Below are 6,000 nucleotides of genomic sequence, written 5' to 3'. Positions count from 1 at the left end.
CACGCCAAGAGGTCAGCTGCTGACATTTTTCATAGACATCAGGCAAGGGAGTGCTTCGGGGGGCATTTGAAGGATATTTTTTTTTTGTCTTTTTTTTTTCACTCACAGCACGAGAAAGCGTAGGAGTTGCTTTCATGAAAATCTAGCTGGCAAATAAAGATAATATCTTGGACTGGATGATAGTGAGATATTGCTACTGATGCAGAGATAGAAGGGAAGGAATAAACTGCAAAGGGATACAAATTTCCACTGTATTTGAGAAGGCAGCTGTTTAGCAAGGTCTAGAAACAGTAAGTAGCTGAACTCAAAGATTAACTGTGCAAATCCATTTATACATCACATTTCTTAAAAAACAGTGACCTTTGCTAAGTGATAAGAGTCAGGTAGGAACTTTTTGCACTGATTCTCCCTGGAAAGACCTGTTTTCCAGAAAACTTGTAATTCAATGTGCTTATTTGATCCTCACATGATTAGAATATTGGTGCTTGTGGAGGAGGCCTCCCTACCTTTTGTCCAACTTAACCGATGCAATAAGGGATATTTCAGCTCCAGTTTGAAGGCTAGTGTTCAGATTTTGAAATGTCGGTGGTATATAGCTCTTACTGCACAAAGCTTTTCTTGCTGTGCTCTGACAGAGCTCAGATCTCACTCTTAAGGCATAACACAAAGTCTGTTCCCTTGAGGTTTTTCATGTTGCAAGTGTAGCCTGATGGAACTGCCTTAAACACATTCATACTTTGGGGTATGTTAAGCTGGAAATGCACATACTTATCACAAATGAAACAGCAATGAGAATTTTTAAAATAAATGACTGAATGAGTGCTTTATGAGGGGCATTTATATTAGACAAGTACTGACTGATCTCATGCCAAAGTGCTCTCTTTTGGACTTTTTGCAAAATAAATGGTTCATATGTTTCAATATCTGGTTTAGTTAAAGACATCAGACTGAAATATGCTGGAATTAGATATAGACCTAATATTTTCATATGGGATCCATCAGTCAAAAAGTGCATGGGCCTCAGGAAATGCAATAACAAGCTTAGTAATGGTGGGAGCTTAGGGGAGAATATGGTTAATGTAATTAGAAAGAGTCTCAATCAAGGAACAAGTTCATCTTACAAGTGCTCTTCCACAGAGAAAGCACTTTCCATGGATGACTTTTCCTGCCCTGGCTTCTTGATCTTCATGCAAAATTAACTAAGACTCATCAAAATTTCATGGCCTATAAACTAAGCCACTTCAGTTTAGTGTCACCCAGATGAAATATTGAAGTGTGACTGTGGCACTTGGTAATAAACTATCATTTAAAAAGAATGGGTGGGAAAACCTGGGGTGCTGAGGAAATAAAAAGCAATTAAAAATATATCAAAGAGGAACTGGAAGATGGAATTAAGCTTCCAAGGAACAAGAGAGAAACTTAAGGAAATAATTGAAAGAAGAAATGTCATTCTAATCTTTTAAAATATTAAAAAAATGAATACACCTGAAACATCATCAAAAACTCAATCCTGTAAACAAATCCATATTCACGGGCCTTCATGTCTGTCTTCAGGGTGCTCTTCATAGTTGCAGAGTGTGGATCTGGTGCCCTAAGGAGGACCTTGTAGAAGATGAGAGCTCAAGTTTTAACTGCAGGGAGGTGAACACTGAAATTTGCAAGTCCTTTTTTTCTCTGGATTACACTTTGGATTTATAATCTGGGATAATACCCAGGAAATCATTCAATAATTTATGCTCTGAAAAGCCTGTTTATAGATGACAAAACTCCATTTAGCAAGCATGTTTATTGGATTTAGTTATGTTCCTGTACAACCAAAAGGTGTTGATGTAATACAGCTGTTAAGCTCCAAACAGCAGCCTGCTGCTCTTACACTATGGTTACTAGTTGGCAAAATGTAAATGAATGTAAACTGATTGAGTATCCGTGTTTTTGCTGTGAATTTGACATTTTCTACAGGACTGCCTTCAAACAACGGTCCCAAACCATCAAATACTACTGGCACTCCATCTTCATCAACTGGCAGAAAAATTCAACTGAAAAGTCATTGAAAAGCAAGTTATAAACCCCTAGTTGATGCTGCTAAGTGTCATGTGGCATTTATAGTATTTATGGATGTAAATCATTCATAATCCAATATCAAACTGAAAAGAGCAAATGAGTTTGTCTCTGTGGTTAAAAAGAATAGGGTATTGATTACCATAACAAATTAACAACTTGAAACCTGATATATGTCCTCTGAGTGCTGAGAGCCATGAACTGGAACAGTCATGTATTGCACATTAGCCTCATGAGATTTAAAAGCAATTGCACTACAAGAATAGCTGCTTATTAGAATACAAGAATAGCTGCTTATTAGAAGAGTTCTGTAAAAATGATTTTAATGGCATTTACTGCAGGGCTAAACCAATTACCAACCAGCAAGCAAACTAATAGCTTTTCATTAATTAAGATAGTTGAGCAAGACCTTGTCCTCACGGTTTTGTTGTGGAAAATTATGGTGGGTGTTTTCTTAATGGCAGACAGGTGCATGACAACGTGAACTGTTGCAGGATGGCCAAGGGAGCTAAAAAGCAAATGGCACTTCCAGAGGCTCCTGCATGTGGCAAGGATCCGAGACCCCTTTTATCCCAGTGAGCAGAGAAAACAGCATCTAGGAAAGTGGGAATGTTGATGGGTTGCCAAGGGATGGATTGTTCCAGAGAGGAGCAAGAAGAAAAACAAATATTTAAAAAAGCAAAAGTTTTAAGCTGGGGAAGAGATGGTTAAATGTTGGCTTATGATAGGACTAGATTTGCTGTAGAGGGTGAAAGCTTACAGGAAAAGTGAACCTAGTAAACCTGTGCTTGTGTGTGTCAGGGCAGCGGGGTGGGGGGGGTAGGTTAACTCCATACTGATAAATACTTTAAGGATGTTTATGTCTGCTTTGCATTTTCTCTCCTTTCCTCCCCCCTTGTGATGGTTGTTTTCACCAGGCAATATAACAAGATGACAATGTAAAACAGCACAGTTTGAGTCACCATCCACCTCTAGCCAACAAGCTGCTTTCAGGATAGTGATAAACCCATGGGAGCCTGGAAACTGTCAGAGAACAGGGTGAATATTCATTCACATTTTTAAGGAGCTTCTCTTTGACTGTATTCACACTTACTCTCTGTCTTGTCTATGCAAATGTTTTTGTAAAGTGGTTTTGTTGGCAACAGCATTTATCAAAATTGAAAAACAGCAAACATTGCAAATGATGACAAATTTCTTTTTTCATATCTGTGGTAGAGGCTTGCAAGGAAAACCATGAATTACATTCCTAGTCATGGAACAAAAACATATCCTTCAATTATTCTGTAAACCAAACTTAATTTAGCTGAAGATGCTTGAAATTTGCAAGATTTATTTTGGTGATAAACTACAGATATTAATTCTCCACGTAAGCTATAATGAGACTATTTTAATCTGCTGATATTGTGGTATGCTGCTAGAAAATTTGAAATCAGAAAAAAGCAAGTATGTTTGTGATGAATTGTTTAGCTGGCCTTATGAGAAGTATAAATGATCCTTTTTGCTTGCCTGAGTATTGAAAGCACCTGCTGTTATACCTGTGAAGCTATGGAACATCCCAGAAGCAAAAGAAAAGATCTTTTTTTTTTAGGTTTACAGGTTTACAGTGAAAGCCATTTTTCTTCTCCTTTCACCCTCCAATGGTGAGCTTTCACCTCTGAAGGGAGATTTGGCTAAAGAGGTCTGAAAGCAAAAATTGAGTTTGGTACTTAATCCATGAAGGACAAAGTAATGTAATGATGGTAGCAGCAAAACTGGATTTTGTGCTGTGTTTTGGGGGAAAAGAGGGTCATCATGGGGCTGCGAGAGCTTACTGAACACTGAGGCAGCTTTGCCTGGAGTGGAGTTTCTCTTTCCTTCCCCTTGACAAATCTCCCAGACTGTGAAATGTCTAATGCTAGATTAAGTTATGGTCATATTAAAGCTGACAATACGTTGATAATATTTCATATTACATGAATATGAAAATTACATAAAAACTCATTGGAAATGCTTGAACCTGTTGTAAAACCACTGTGATAATGTGGAAGGACCTAGGAACACCTGGGAAAACTGATCCCAGGTTTTAAGAAACTTAAATGCCTTGCAGTATATTTGGTGATATATGACAAATTGTTCCATGAGGGCTAGATGACTGCAACTTAGAAATAAATTAAAGCCTCTCTCTGGGTACCCTGCTGAATTTTGATATACAGCACTCTAAATAGGAGTCTTGGCTGCCTAGAAAGTGTAACATTCGAAGAACCAATTAATATTCTAAAACTCTGGCAAAGTTTCCTATTAGTATTATTGCTGGATACATTCTGCATGTTGCTACCTTGCATTTTGTATCATTCCTGGGGCTTATCTGTTGTAGACCTGTTTCTCATGCTGATTAAAGTCGGTTTAGTTCTTGATGTGTGGAGATATTCACCGATGTGTCTGCTGGAGAGCTGATGTGCAAGTGACTCTGCTCCCTTCTCTCTCCTTGGCCTGGGCCACTGCACTGGCGGTAGGAGTGGTGGATGGCAAATGTCTTCTGCTGTTCCAGCCTGCATCCACACTGGTCAACAGGAATTTTTTAAACTGATTTCAGCTGAATTTGATTTTGTGAGTTGCAACCTGTGCCATCCCTATGCACAGAAAGATAACTAATATGATTGTCTCACTTTCCTGTGGCTAATCCTCAATCAAAAAAGTTGCTAAAAGTGGATAAAACATTCTGTTTCACTACTGGATGCAATAGGAAATAGGGTTTTGAACAGATCAGTTCAGTGGAGGCACTTCTTTTATACTCAGAATTGATTTGGAATGACAATTTAAGCGAGAGAGATTTTGGCACAGTAATGTTCACATTCATACCAATCTCATAAGCTACAAGGGAAAAAGTGTTTTTTTGTAAGGGGATCACCTTGCTTTATTTTCCCAATACAACCTGAGGCTACTGCAGAATGAAACAGGCTTTGGCTGGAACATTAATATCCCGGCAGTGTAACGATCCGGCTGTGTGCGTGGAATCCCTCATTTGGTGCTGCAGCCTTTGCAGATGACGCTGCTAGTTGGTGGACTTGCCTCCCCTGTGGGAATCAAAGCACCCACGCGTTTCCACTTCTAACGTGTAAATTAATGGCCTATTCATGGAGCTGTATATTGCTTTTAATTGGTTTAGTATTAAAATATCCACTGACTGAATGAAATGTTGTGGGGAACTTCGTTTCTAGAAGGCAGTTTGTCACTGGACAATTATGGAGTATTTTTTCTGTAGTACTGTATCAGAGGAGGAAACATCTTGGGTAGAAAACTGTATTATCGGAGAAATGAATGACCCTTTAATAAAACAAAGAAGATTTTTCTCTTAAATTGTATGGCTGACAAAAATAGTACCACTGACATCTGTCCAAGACAAAAGGGATTAAATATTTATGAATGGCACTTTGGGAACAATGAGGGAGAAAGAGACAACCATCTTTTGACTTCAGCATCTCTATTACCAACGTCTTTGAACAGAGGTTCTTTGTGGCTTATGGGGTGGTCTTTTCTCATGATAATCAATTTAAAGACGTGAGCCAGATCCCTTCCCATGAGCACCAGTTTATTCTGAGGCTAGAGGGCCAAATCAGAACCGCTCTGCCAGCTGTCGTGGAGCCATGCGGAGCTGTTGGCCTCTGCTGTCCTTACTTCCAAAGCAGGGCTCTAATTACAGTGCTAATGTAGAAATGGCACATTGGCACCTTTGGTGAGGTCTAGAAGAAAGCTACAACTGCCCATCTGGATGGGGCAAGATGTTCCAATACTGTGAATGATGATAAGAAATCTAATGCTGTCCCAAGATTTTTTTTTCAGAGTGCCACTTTTCCTTCTGCCTTCCATTCTTAGAGGGGAATATCTCCTTTTCTTCAAATATGAGTGGAATAATGAAAAGTGTAAAGCAGCTCACATGGCTTCTTGTGCTATGTCTCTGTCAAG

The sequence above is a fragment of the Rhea americana genome, unplaced genomic scaffold (assembly GCF_003343005.1).
Source record: "Rhea americana isolate MKP2758 unplaced genomic scaffold, rheAme1 scaffold_184, whole genome shotgun sequence".
NCBI lineage: Eukaryota > Metazoa > Chordata > Aves > Rheiformes > Rheidae > Rhea > Rhea americana.
The sequence above is the reverse complement of the archived record's forward strand: the minus strand, read 5'-3'. Positions refer to the sequence as shown.